This window comes from Trichosurus vulpecula, chromosome 7, assembly GCF_011100635.1.
Source record: "Trichosurus vulpecula isolate mTriVul1 chromosome 7, mTriVul1.pri, whole genome shotgun sequence".
NCBI classification, from domain to species: Eukaryota; Metazoa; Chordata; class Mammalia; order Diprotodontia; family Phalangeridae; genus Trichosurus; species Trichosurus vulpecula.
The window spans coordinates 232,211,687-232,227,063 of NC_050579.1; positions in this window are offsets into that span (position 1 = coordinate 232,211,687).

Below are 15,377 nucleotides of genomic sequence, written 5' to 3' on the forward strand. Positions count from 1 at the left end.
TCCAATGAGAGGTGTTTGCTACTCTCCTGGCCTGTGCTCTGGTCTGTGAGTGATCTCAAGCACTTCTGCCTGCCATGTAACTACCAGGAGGACTCTCTCACCACAGCCATCACAAGCTCTGCCACACCAGAGCTCCTCTTCCCCCAAGGATCTCTAACCAGGATTGCAACCCAGATCCAAGCAGGGTAAAGCAGGAGAATCCTGCCTCAGCACCAGCAAAGAGAACTCTGAACTCCCACTCTGATCAGCCACTTGATTCCCCCCACCATCTGTGGGCCTGGAGCTCTGGAAGCAGCCACCACTGCAGCTGTCTCCATTGCCTTGGGGCTGGGGCCAACTGTCCCTTCTCTCACCTAGGTCCAACAGTTTTTCCACTTCCTGCCTAAGTTGTCTTTGGTGTTTGTGGGTTGAGAAATCTGGAAATTGCCACAGCTCAGTGATTCAGGGCCCTGAGGCCTGTTCTGCCCAGTCTAGTCCAGCCTGGTCTGTCCTGGCACAATCCATGCTGGGCTGCACTCCACTCCCAGGATGGTGTGATAGACCCTTCCCAGCTACCATCAGTTGGTCTTCAGCTGGAGAGTTATTTCACTCTGTCATTTCATGGGTTCTGTAGCTCTAGAATTTATTTAGAATCATTTTTGCAGGTGTTTGGACAGATTTGGGGGAGAGCTCAAGGAAGTCCCTGTTTTTACTCTGCCATCTTGGCTCTGCCCAACTTGATCCTGTTTTTGAAGTGGAAATTTAATTTTTTTGTCCAATTAATTTGGAGGGATTGTACCTGTATTGGTTTTTATTAGAATACTATTTAAATCTGTTATTGTCCCTTTCAAGTTTCAAAAGTGAGAACTGGTATTGCATAGGTATTGATGCTTCTAATCATGTTCTCACATGAGTTCAGCATTGTTGACTTCAGGATGTCAATAAATCTCTCAACCTATATGGCAACAGCTTTTGTTTTGATATGTTTTTTGCTCAGTTTGTCTTGCCTAGAGAAGATCAATGTAGTTAAAATAAAACATTCAACTAGTGGTCTGATTTGGCATCTGTATTCAAGCCCAAAGTGTTTGGTCCATGTTTATCTTGGTTCATATCAACCATTTTGTACTTGTTTGATCTAAATGATTTTTTGATATTCATTATGAAAAGTTTCTACGAGATGAAAAAGCTATTTTAATACAATTTGCTGGAGCCATATGGCTTCATATCATATCATGTCATATCACACTACATTATCATCACCATCATCATCATCACCACAACCACCCCTACCACCACAATCATCATTTCACACCTTGAAAAGTTGTCAAATGAAAAACATTATGTGAAAGTACTTTTGTTGAAATAATTCTTTATAAATATATAAATTATTATTACCAATCACTGTTATTAATATTAATCACTCTAAATCATCAAGCATTTGACCTTACACATAGTAGGTATATGATACATATGCTAATCAAATCCTCCCTTATTTTTATTTTTTCTGTCACATGAAGGTCTCCTCTCAAATCTATTGCTACAATGCTCAACACAAGGTTAAATTAATTACAAGTGCTTAATGAATGATTTTTAAATTGAATTAAATTATTTTCAGAGAAATTACAAAATAAATATAGAATTAGAAGAGACCTGAGGGATATAATTCATTTTATTAAACTTGTGCTAACTATGAGGCAACATTTTAGGACCTAAGGAGATGAATTTTTAAAAAGAGGGTCCTTGTCCTCATCTTATTTGGCCATGAGGAAGGAGAAAGCATTAATAACTGAAGAGTTTGTTGAAGACAGAAAAATCATTTTCTGGCAGATTAAAATAGTTATCATAATAAAAACTAGTTTTTATTCAGCTCTTTAAGTTTTGAAAACTGATTTAAAGTTTTATCTTATTTTACGCTCACAACTACCTTGAGAGGGAGATGATACTATTTACACCACTTTACAGAGGAGGGAATGGAGGTAGAGACAGTTTAAGTGACTTGCCTGGGGTCACACATCTAACAGGTGTCTTAGCCTGGAAATGAACTTAGATCTTCCTGACTTCAGGTGGAGAGCTCTATATATTGCACCACATCCTAGATTACTGAAATTGTTTATAGAAAAAACAGAACAGTAAGTGCATTAACTTATGGGAGAACAGAGAATGCCTGCCTTTTTAGTATTTTTGGAAAGGTATTTTTATTGCTAAAAATTAAGAGGTCTTCCCATTCGAAATCAAGATATTCATGTCAAAAGAAGTACAGTGCATGTAGACGGGTGTATATAGTAGATATAGACTGACCTGGTGGCTAAGAAATAAACCATATGACCCCAGGAAAGACCCATTCCCAGGCTGATGATTAAAGTCTCTTTGGTGCCATGGTGCCATTCCATGTCACCCTACTCCATCTCCTCCCTTACTCATCACCTTACTATTTCCTTTCACCACTAGGTGGCAGGGCATGGCTTTTTGATACCTATTGCTCTGTCATTCTCACTGTTACTTCATTTATTACTATTGCAGTTGTGCCAGTGACTGAGGATCCCAAGTTCCCTTTCCTTTCTTCGTTTTCTGAATATGGTGTACAATTATTTTAAAGTATTTTTAAGAGTTTTGCTGCTAATGCTTGTGAGAAATATACAGAGATTAATGTAATAGACAAGTAAAGTGGCAAGATTATACAAATCTAATGTAGAATAACTGTAAACCATATTCAGAGTATAGACAAAGGAAAGGGACCTTGGGATCCTACATGCAAACAGCATAACCACCGTGTCTTATTTTTTGTTAAATCCCACTTTCTTGCCAATTTTGTCCTCAGAATTAGCCACCCTTTGCCTAGATTCATAGACCCCTGGTTTCCTTCCTATTTCAGCTCAAAGGCCATCTTATTACATGAGATCTTTCTTTATTCCCCAGCAGTTTGTTCCCTCCATACTATCCTCCCCCCATTATTTGACATTTATTTTATATATATTTGTAAATGGTTATTTTGTAGATATTTAACATATGTATATTTTACTGTCACCTGTTGATAGATTACCAATCAGTCAAGAAACATTTATTAAGTGTTTCAGGCACTGTTTAAAGAACAGGATATACCAAGGAAGTTAGAAGACAGTCCCTGCTCTCAAGGAGTTAGCAATCTAATGGAGGAGGCAACAGGTAAATAATCATGTGTGAACAGGATATATACAGGCAAAAAAAGAAAATAATCAACAGCCGGAAGGCACTAGAATTAAGAGGATTTGAGAAAATCTTGCTGTAGAAGACAAAATTTTAGTTGAGACTTGAGGGAAGCCAGGGAAGTCAGGAGTTACAAATGACAATGGATAACATTTTAGTTATGGGGGTTAGCCAGTGCAAATGCCTCCAGAGTTAGAAGATGTAGGACTGTTTCAAGTTTCTCTTTGTATCTCCAACACTTAATACTGTGCCTGGTCTATGGTAGTCTTTTAATAAATGCTTATTTATTGACTGATAGATTCATAAAGTCATATCTTAAAGTTTACTTAATTCATAGGTTCTTAACTTTTTCTTATGTAATGGACCACTTTGGCAATCTGATAATGACTATGAACTTTTTCTAAGAATAATGTTTTTAAATACATAAGATAAAAAAGGAAGCCAATTACATTGAAATAATTATAAAATCACATATAAAAAAGTGAAAACCCTTATCTATTCTAATTCTCTTATTTTATGAGTGTAGCTTTGTTTTCAGCTTGCTTCCTTCACTTGTCCTCAAGGAGAACAATATTGGGAAATTTCTCCCTGAACATGTAGGCATCCATATCCAGATTTTTTATCATCTTGGCAATGCCTGAAGTCCCTGTAATCAAAACTGAGCTGCATTGATGAGGAAATCCAGATGGGTTAAATGCCTCATCAAAGGTCAAACAACTAATTAGTAATAGAACTTAGACCCAAATCAGGATTCCTAATCCAGTGCTCATTTTAGCATACCATGTTGTCACCTGATTGAAATATATTTTTTGGTCAAGTTCTTGTTTTCTAGCTCTTGTAAATTCACTTTAGTAAGACTACTATGTATCTCTTCCCTTCTAGAATCTTCTTGCTCTAACTTTATTTCCAGATGTGAAAATCCTAAAGCCACAACTAGAACTGCCAATTACTTTCTCTCTCTCTCTCTCTCTCTCTCTCTCTCTCTCTCTCTCTCAGATGACACTGGAAAAGAGATAGGGGTAGGAATATGAAAAATAAAATCCTTGTAACAAATGTGTAGTCAAGAAAAGCCAATTTCCAAACTGATCATTTCCAAAAAATTATGTAATTCTGTGTTTTTAGTCCATTATCTCATTTCCAGATTGTAAGATGCTTTAACATCAACATGTTGGAATTGTGGTTGACCAATGTACTGTTCAGAGTTCTTAGGTCTTTCAAAGATGTTTATTGTTGGAGTAACATAAAGTGTTTTACTGGTTCTACTCATCTTGCATCAATTCATAAAGTCTTCCCGAGTTTCTCAGAAACCACCCATTTCATCATTTCTTACGTCACCAAAGTATTTCATTACAACCATATGCCATACTTTGTTCGGCCATTTGCTGTTTCACAGGAGCTCCTCCCCCTAAGTTTTCTTTTCTTTACTACCACAACAAGAGCTATAAAACAATTTCCATACCTTAAATTCCTTTGTAAATATCAATTATGATTTTGTGCTATCATTTCTTCTCTGTTTTCTATGTCCTCATTGATTTCTCTAAAACACAGTTTCTCTATATATCTATAGCTCTTTCTTTGGTGGTGATCTTATTTCTTCTATATAGAATAATTTCTATCTCTGGATTTTTTGTGGCCTCAGGATAATGCAACTATGACTCCTTTGTCAGTTTGGCTTTCCTATTGGACAAAGCTCAGAGCCCCATTTGATAAAGGAACCTTAAATTACTACCACAGAATTAACCATTATTGATATGGAATGCTATTTAGAAGAAGGGGACATACATTTATTAAGTGCTTGATATATGGCAAGCATTGTTCTAAGTATTTTAACAATGTGGTTGTGATCTTCACAAGGAAATTTCAAAAGGCAATGGAGAACAAAATAGAATAAGAGTTAAGGGCATAGACCCTGACATTCATTTCCTTCTAATTCTCAGTATATGTTCAGATTCTACCCAAGGGTCTCTTACATAGCAAAAAAAGAATGATAATTGTTTAACCAAAATTCATTCTCTTTACTTTAATTCAATATCTAATAATACTCCTGAAGTGTTCAAGTTCAGATTATATTTAGTCGAGATAAGATGATTTTCTTTGTCTATGCATAACCAAGAATTTTTTACTTTTTAGGGAAAATTCATTGAATTAGAAGAGCTCTTATATTTGGCAAATAAATCCTAATGGTACCTTCATGGACTTTGATGTCTTGATGCTAATAGGGGGGTTATAGGAAGTCAAACAAATACACAAAATTACCCTAGATTCTCTCCATCTCCGTGTAATGGTTTCCATTGACAGTGAGACATCACAAATTTGTAGAGCACAGACATTTAGAGGAAAGCCAGATGCAATACTCCCATTCACTTTCCTTGGGACCTTTAATATTGGGGCAGGTGAGTCTTTTTCTATGTCACATTGCAACCTTTAGTAACATTGCAAAAAGTTTTAAGGTAAATGATAAGGAACACTTTCTAAAAGTTCCAGCCTTGCCAATGACTAGCCTTTATGACATTAAGATAAAAGACCTTAAACATCTACAGTCAGTCTGAAAATTGGTGCTTGAAGCAGATTCAGAATGTATATCAAATCACATACTAGGCCAGAAGATGGGAGAAATGGGTTTTTGTCTCTAACTAGCGAAGTGACTTTCTATAAGTAACACCACCTATTTAGACTGCGGCTTCTTCATCTAAAAATAGGAGGAGTTGCACCAGAAGAACCTTTAAAACCTTAAGTGATTATCGTTTTAGTTTAATTTTGTATTATTATCTCTCAAGAATTCAATATTTCAGTTTCAGTGCAACTGGGCTATTTGCTGTCCCCTGAATAGATGTAATTGACATTCCATCACTTACACAAAGTCCTCTGTGTCTATGCATGAAGTATTATACCAATAAGGCAATAATAATAATGTAGACGATATTCATCAAAACGCCTATGTGGTTCTGTATTGCAAAGTATATGAGACTCTCCATATGGAAGGTGGAAGAAGTAAGCCATTTATTCAGACACCAGAGAACCATATTCCACAAGCCATTTATCCAATCTATCAGAGCAGTAAAACATTCCACACACAGTATAACAACCTGGAGCCTCGCCATCCCAAAGCCTCTCCAACCCCCTGCTGGGGTTTTCCCCAAAACAAACTCACAGTACAGCTAAGTCAGCCTGTTTAGTTCTAACAATCAGGAGAGTAGCCATTAGCAGCCATAACATCTTTCTCTCTCTCTCAGCATTTTCTGTGATATAACTTCCTTTTCTTGCCAGGAAGCTCCTCCCACTACATGTGTCTTAGGTTTCCTGTGATGTAAGCAGGTCACATGGCCTAGCAATGGGTGGTAAAGATCTTCAAATCCAAATTGCTGCTACAAGTATTCATCCAGATATTGCCCTGAATCTTTAAGTCATCCATAATAGTATTTATATTCTGACACTGAAGTTATCTTTTTTATGCCAGATGGAAATATCTTATTCTTAAATTCGAATCATGGCTGGTCATATGCTTAAGTCATGCCCTAATATTTGGCCTTTATAAGAAAGAGCAAAAATAGATTGTGAGGGAGTGGGGAAAACAACTAAAAACTACTTATAGGAGAGAAGAGATTTTACACACACACACAAACACACACATACTCATGCATATACATATATACATATACATATATTCATAGAGAGATTGCTATATATATATACATATCTATATATACAAACATATATATGTGTATATACAGAGAGAAAAGAGAGAGAGAAAGAGAGAGAGAGAGAGGAAGAGAGAGAGAGAGACAGAGAGAGAGAGAGACAGAGAGAGAGAGAGAGAGAGACAGAGAGAGACAGAGACAGAGAGAGAGAGAGACAGAGAGAGAGAGAGAGACAGAGAGAGGAGAGAGAGAGAGAGACAGAGAGAGAGAGAGAGACTGGGATTCAATTTCCTAGAAGTAAAGATTGATTATCTTTAAGACTTCTTGACCTCTTAAGGGAATTATGTGGGACCAGAGGTTGTAGTTTCTTTCTAGTGATAGTAGTGGATTTCCAGGGAATCCCCAAACTAGAGGAAGAATTCTTCTCATGAGATAAGAAATTCCTCTCAGATGAAATAGGAACAGTAGCTATGGAGTGACAAGGACAGTCATCTTTTGGAGAGACACAATCTCTGATATTCCCAAAATTCATTATATTCAGTTGTTGTTTCACCTCTCCCTCTGTGTTAGGACTCCAAACCCTGTTGTTTGTCCACTCAGGTGATTTCCAATCTCTTGATGCCATAGTTCTTTCCCAGCCACACTCCTGCACTAATTACATTCTCCTCCCTTGATCCCTTTGTGAATCAGTTCAGAGCCAACGATTGACCTTTAGTACCACCTAGCCTTTGGGATCAATACATCCTTTCAGAGGTGTCTACTACACTCTACTGCCCTCTCTGTTATGGTTCTCTAAAGGGGAAGGGGAAAGACAGATTTTGAAGCTGCTTTACTGGAGAGGAAGTAAGGTTGAGATCTTGTTGAATGATGGTGTGTCCTGGTGAGAGAAGAGATTCCTGGGATTGTGTATATGAGAGAGACAGAGACACAGAGTCAGGGAGGGAGGGAGGGAGAGAGAGAGAGAGAGAGAGAGAGAGAGAGAGAGAGAGAGGGAGAGAGAGAGAGAGAGAGAGAGAGAGAGAGAGAGAGAGAGAGAAACACAGAGACAGAGACAGAGAGACAGAGAGAGAGCAAGACAGAGACAGAGACACAGAGAGAGAAATACATAAAGCAAGACAAAGTTTGATAAACTTTTAAATTTCTATAGACTAAAGGGAACTTCTAGTCAATTCAATATTATTTAACTTTTGAGTTAAAAGAGCTGTCAGTGCCTCATAGGCTCAAGAATAGAAGAGGAAAAGCTTTGCCCAGGTTGAGAGCGGTGAAGATAAGACAGAAAACTGCAAATAAAGAAGCAGCTTCATGTGATGCATTTTCCCCAAAATGTAATTATTATTATTTAAAGACTGTAGTGCATAGTTGTGGATCACTCTCAACATGTGGGTTTTCTTCCATTCATCTGTTTCTCTGCCTGATTTTTGTCAGTGATTGAAGAATCTCCTCCATAGATATTAAGTATATTAGTGTGAGAGTCTGATACATCTTTACATATTGTGATGTGATACTATTACTGAATTTGTTTTAACATATGAGTACCTACAATGGTCTTTTTTGGCCGTATTTCTAAGAAAACATAATTATTTAAGACTAAACTGTGTCATCATGTTGAGTGACTAATTTGTGTAAATAGAAGCACCAGCAGGGGCTGAAAAACTAAAATGTTAAGGAGCAGGATGAGCATATTCTCTGCAGAAAAGAGCTAATCCCTAGACCCTAAGTGAATTTAAATGAACCCAGGTAGTGTTAGTCCTTCTCTGCGAATCTAGAGAAGGATGACCACTGTGAGTGAAGGTTGTAGGGAGCCAGTCAGTGAAGAGAGAGGATGGGTGTCCATGTATCATGAGAGGGATTGACACTGTGGAGCCCATGTAAAAAGATACCTCATACACCCACTGAATTTTGAAAGCTCATGCTAGACAAAAAAACAAGGAAAATAAAACCTGGGGAGATGATATGGCTTTCCAAATTGTAACTTTTTAAAAAATCTATAGGATTGAACCCAGTCTGAGTCAGAGTCTGAGTGTCAAGTCAGAATTATGGTTCTAATCCATGGATTGTATCTGGAATGCATTTTTACCTCATCTCTCCTTCTGAAAAGGTTTAATTTTCTTCAAGCTCCTGCTTATTTGCTATATCTTTCCCTATAGTGTTTAAGAGTAAAACTTCAAAAAATACTTTAAAAATTATATTATATTAACTCAAATCAATCAGTAAATATTTGCATTACTATATTCCAGGCACTGTGGAGAAAGTAGAGGGAGGAGAAGGACTTATCTGGGATCCTTTCCCATTGACAAAGCAGCCATTGGTCTCCTTTCTTCAAGATGCTGATCAGTAAAATCTGTCCTCCGCAGAGATGAAAAAGTGATCTTCCTTAAGTACAGATTTGACTATGTAATTCTTATATGCACTAAATTCCAGTGTCCCTGTATTGCCTCCAGAATTAAATATGATCTCCCATGTTTAGTTATTAAAATCACTTTACTAATATGGCTTGAATCCATCTTTCCAACCTTGTAACCACTTCCTCTCCCATACTATGTGATCCAGCCAAATTGACCTTCTCTCTGTCCCTCACACATAACAATCCATCTCCTGTGTATTTGCACAGGCTATCTCCCTCACGTCTTCCTCATCTCTGTATGGTAGAATCCTTTAAAATACAGACCAAGCCCCTCCTTATACCTGAAAACTCTCATCTTCCTATCTGCTAGTGTCCTTCCTTCCAACCACCTTAGAGTTAAGTGACTTTGTATTTATTGTATTTATCCTGCTATATATTCTTCTATAGGTAGTTGTTGTCTCACTGTTAAAACGTAAGCTCCTTGAAAATAAGGACTGTTTCATTTATTCTATTTCTTTCTTCAGTACCCTACAGAGTTTTTGATATTTGAGAGACTGATTGATTGATAATAGGCAAGAAAGGTTCAGAGAAGACTGTATTGGCACTGACAATCCGGAAGCAGATATCTAGAAATCAGGTCCTTTAGCTTGCTGGTGAATGAGCAAAGTGAAGGAAAAGTGTGCGTGTGTGTTTGTGGTGGGGGCAGTGGGGGTGGGGGGGGCGGCTTGCAATGAGGTAATAGGCACATAGTGCCACAAAATATTTAATTACCAGCCTGGTACAGACCCTTCTCCTTTGCTATATGGTTTTTCTGCCTGCCTTCAGAACAGGTTGTTTATATCTTAAACTTCCATTAATATGTACTGTACCTCTTTTTAGATGATTATCTTTTGTCTTCCTTTGAAAAGCCCTCATTATTTTAGCAATAAGTTTATCAAAAAGAAACAAGGCAGGTACTCTCTGTTCTCATTTCCATCCATGCACTCACTGTTCTTTTTCTTCATTCACAACCATAGCAATTAAGGATGTTTTCTTCTTATTTACCTCTGTTAGGAAGCTCAGGAAGCTGTAGTATAAGCAAAGACTATAAAATAATAATTTTACTTAGCTTAACATTATGATTTTTGAATATAGAGCAAAGACACCTCTAGATAGACATGAAGTGGGCTCTAGTTCTGTTCAACACTGACCTTCCCTTGTCTCTCTTTCCCCTACAGAAATTGTGCTCATAACAGTAATTTCTATGGCCCCCATGGTGTGGGAAATCCTTCAAGTATGAGGATCCTGAAAGCTGCTTTGGTGGGAGGCATTATAAGATGTATGTTAGGGAACACACCACCAATGCCAATTCTTTCATTATGAATGAAACAAATATATCTTTATAGTCTAGTTGCCTACAGAGCAAAGACTAAAGTCCATTAGTTTCGCTGAATTCTTAATAACTTATAACATCTCTTCTATAGTGAAATCATTTCCATTTTGCTACCAAGGAACTTCTTCCTTGAAATTTTTGCCGCTCCCTAGGATCTGCTTCTTTTATAAGATATATAGATCTGGCTATGGTCTACCACATCTACTAAAATGAACTTTGTAAGCATGATGATCATAAGAAGAAACTTTTTTGGTTGAGGGGAGGGAAGAAATGCCAAGGAATTACCCAAGGAAGCTTCCAAAGAACTTAGAGATCCAGTAAGAAGTCATCAATTATTCATCTATTATAAGATAATCATTCCCATATATAAGCTACCCACGGAGAACAGTGACATAATTTTGGGGGCTACATTTTGCAAGAACAAAGGAGGAATTTGCTGGATATAAGCTTTGAAATGCAATTTTAAATGAAATACAAAACCTTTTAAAAATATTCTATTTCTAGTTGAATTTTATCTTCATTTTTTAGCCATAGAATTATTTATGTATATAAGTATATGTGATATATGTTATATATGTGTACACATATGTGTACACGTATGTATGTAATATTATATTCAGATACTTTGTTTCTTAATTCAGGTATATATTTTATACTTATCCTTGTCTATTAAGGAATAACATTCTAACAGTTTTCGTTTTTGTTTTCTGCCTGAGTAGGCTTCATTGTGCTATGAAAATATTCCTTACAGGCCATATGAGAAATCTGTAGTACACTAATTTTTATTACGTGCTTCACATGACTTTGGAACATAAGTATTGGTACATAAATGTTCTGCAATGGTAACATTCTTTATATGTAAAGCAGTGGGTAAGGGAAAATAAAATCTCCATTGCCACCAACCACCACCACCACCACCAGCAATGATATCAATGATACAACAAAACTGAATTGAAAATTATGTTAAGCACATATCCCTCCTCCAATAGAATGAATGTGATGGGAAGTTAACTCTTTAAAGACAAGGACCATTTGGTTATTTTTTTTCTTTTTTATTTCAAAGGTAGAGTTTGGAATATATAAGTAGATGATGAATGTTTAACTTTCTTGTTCATATTTTGAAGTAATTGCTCATGAATTTGGGGTCCTAAAATGTAAACAATAGGGAGCTACAACAGTGTTTCCATTAGGTATTCAGGAACTCTAAAGTACAAGTGATCAAATAAGGCAAAGAAAACACTGAGAAACTGAAGGAAAAAAAAACAGGCAGGGGTAGTAATCATGATCTCAGACAAAGCAAAGCCAAAAATAGATCTAAATAAAAGAGTTAATAAGAGAAACTACATTTTGCCAAAAGTTACCATATAAAATGAAATAATATCAACATTAAATTATTTATTTAATATGCAATAAATGGCATATTGTTAACATTTTAAAGGAAAAGCAAAATGAGTTACAGGAGTAAATATATAATAAAATTCTACTTTAAGAGCTAGATAAATATAACCATAAAATGAATAATTAAGAAGTAAAGTACATGGATAGAAGTTTATAAAAGTTAGATATGACAGACCTCTGGAGAAAATTGAATGTGAATCAAAAGAGTCATACCTTTTATCACAGTTCTACATAGCTCCTTAACAAAAATTGCCCATTGATTAGGCTATAAAACTTCACAATCAAGGCAGAAAAGCAAAAATATTTAGTGCACTCTTTCAGGCCACATTTTAATAAAAATTATTTTCAATAAAGGGCTCAGGAAGCAGGGATTAAAAATTAAACAGAAATTAAATATTCTAATCCTAAAGAATGAGTGGGTTAAAGATCAAGTCATACAAAAAGATCAATAATTTCATTAAGAGAATGACAAAATAAGACATCATGCTAAAATTCCTGAGGGCCAGCAAAGCAGCATGTAGGGGAAAACTTATGACTCTAAATACTTACATCAATAAAAGAACAAAACAGCAGATCAGTGATGTGGGCATACAACTAAGAAAATTGGAAAAAGAACAAATAAAAAAGCATAATTAAAAGTTAAAAAACAAATCCTGAAGACCAAAGGAGAAATGAATAAAATTGAAAGAAAAAAATCCATTAAACAATCAAATAAAATAAGCACATGGTTTTGTGGAAAAAAAAAACAAGAAAAGAGATGAATGATTCATTAATTTCATTTTTAAAGAAGAAGAAAACTAAATCACTAGTATCAAAAATTAAAAGGGTGAATGCATCACCAATGAAGATCAAATTAAAGGAATTGTGATAATTTTGCCCAATTACACGCCAATAAATGTTAAAATCTAAGTGAAATAGATGGATATTTAAAAAAAAATATAAATTGCCCAGATTAACAAAAGAGGGAATAGTATACCTAAATAAGCATATCTTAGAAAAAAAATTTAACACACAATAAATGGGTTCCATAAGGGGGAAAACAAACAAACTCCTGAATCAGATGGATTTACAAGTGAATTCTACCAAGCATTTAAAGAATAATTCATTCTAGTACTATATAAACTATTTTAAAAAATAGGTAAAGAAGGAATCCTACCAAATTCCTTCTATGACACAAATATTTTTTTGATACCTAAATCAGAGAGAGCAAAAACAGGGAAAGAAAACTATAGACCAATTTTCCTAATGAATAATGATGCAAAAAATTAAATAAAATATTGAGAAAGGAGATTATAGCAACATATTACAAAGATCCTACACGATAACCAGATGAGATCTTTTAGCAGGAATGCAAGGTTGGTTTAATATTAAGAAAACTGTAAGCATAATCAACCATATTATTGATAAAAACAACAAAATCATGCAATTTTATCAATAGATGCAGAAAAAGCATTTGACAAAATACAACATGCATTCCTATTAGAAACAGAGAAAATAATTTGGGGCTTGAAATTTAAAAGAAAATGAATGCTAAAAATAAATTTCAAAAAGACACAATGCTAGTTATTCCCCTTTTATGGAAGGAGGCAGTTAAAGGGATCAGGGGAAAGGAATAAAATGGGAAAACCTGAAGAGACTCACTTAAAATTTTAAGTAGACAGTTAGTCTTCATACTTGATTCAGCTTACCCTCGATGACGTGTCAAACAAAACAATAACGTATTACATTAGGTCTTGTCCCCAAGATATGAGAGATATCATGTGACAAGGCATAAAAATAAAGATCATAGATTTAGAGGTAGAAGGGAATTAGCAGTCTTATAGATGAGGAAAATTTGAAAATGTAAGTTCCTAATATTATATGAAATATGAGGATTTGATTCAGGTCTTTAGATTCAAAGTACACAGTTCTTTTCACTATATTAATCTGCTAAAAGTAACCTGCAGATTTCTTAATCATATATTCACTATGCATTCAATTAAGTTCTGGTTTGGGAGTCCCCAAAATAAATTCAGGATCCTATATTTCTTGAATTTGCCAAGGTTTTTGATTGCTTATGTACATACGGGGGCAACTAGATTGTAGAAGTGTAAGCACATCTCATAGCCTTGTTCTCAAACCAGGGAAGTATAGTCAACCCATATGTTAATATAAAAGTAGGTTGAGAAAAAAATAAAAGTAGGTTGAGAGGACAACAAATAAATTGATGGTGATAGAGAGTTAAAAGACAAATAGTCATAATACAGTACTTGGAACCAGAGATGCATAATTAGGAGACTGCTGAAAGAAAAACATTAGCATGCCATAGTAACCAAGTTGTGATAAAACTATTCTCAGAATAAATATTGTAAGCTGAGTAGGTCCTACGTAGAGTCCGCATTCTTTCAAATAGAAAGGTATTTCCTCATAGTTTCTTCAGGCTATCAATCTCCTCAGAAGAATTTTCATCATGTCAGTATCTATAGAAAAAAATAGATAATGCCAGTAGCCTTGTTTCATATGAGATTGTGAGTACATTGCTATGAAAAGGTAAGTTATTGTGATTTCCAGCTTCCACATATGGTAAAAAAAGAAAAAGAAAAAAAAACCCAAGAAGAATTATATGGAACAAGATGGTGTTGTTGGAGCTAGAGTCAATTTATTATTCAGTAATATAATATATTTTGGAGTTATCATCTATGCCGCTCCAGAATCAAATAACATCAGTCACAAGAATGAAAGGTTTTTTTTTTCAAGATTATATCTAATAAAATAACTTTCCCAGCATGGTTGACTTTGTACAGATGAGTACCCAGTTTAATCCCAGTAACATTAGCTTTACAAGAAGCATATTTTAATGGATAGAGAATTAACCATACAACCAGGAAGACCTAAGTTCAAGTTGCACATTCTGACAGCGTGACCCTGGTCAAATCAATGTTCTTGTCAATTCACCAAAAATCCGAGGTTTGTTAATTTTTAAAATATTTTGATAATTATATTTTAAAAATTGGGTTCTTTTGTAGTCTTTTGCATTTCATTTTATATGTTTAGAAAAAATACATTATGCTGAGGAGTGTGTAGGTTTCACCAAACTCACAAATGAGTCCATATTACATAAAAAGTTAAGAATCCCTTCTCTAAAATTTTATAAGTTGCAGAAAAGTTGTCATGCATTGATATATGGAATTTCTGCACTCCAGACTTTTCTTCACTACAGAAATTGTAGAGCCAAGTCCTATTCCTATTTCCTGCAAGAATAATAGTTGTATTCATCCCAATATTTGACATTTTTATCTTAGAAATGAGGCAGATAGGTAGATCAGTGGATAGATTGCCAGGCCTGGAAACAGGAAAATTCATCTTTCTGTGTTCAAATCTAGCTTTATACATTTACTAGCTATGTGACCCTGAACAAGTCACTTAACCCTCTTTGCCTCAGTTTCTTCATATGTAAAATGAGCTGGATAAGGAAATGGCAAAC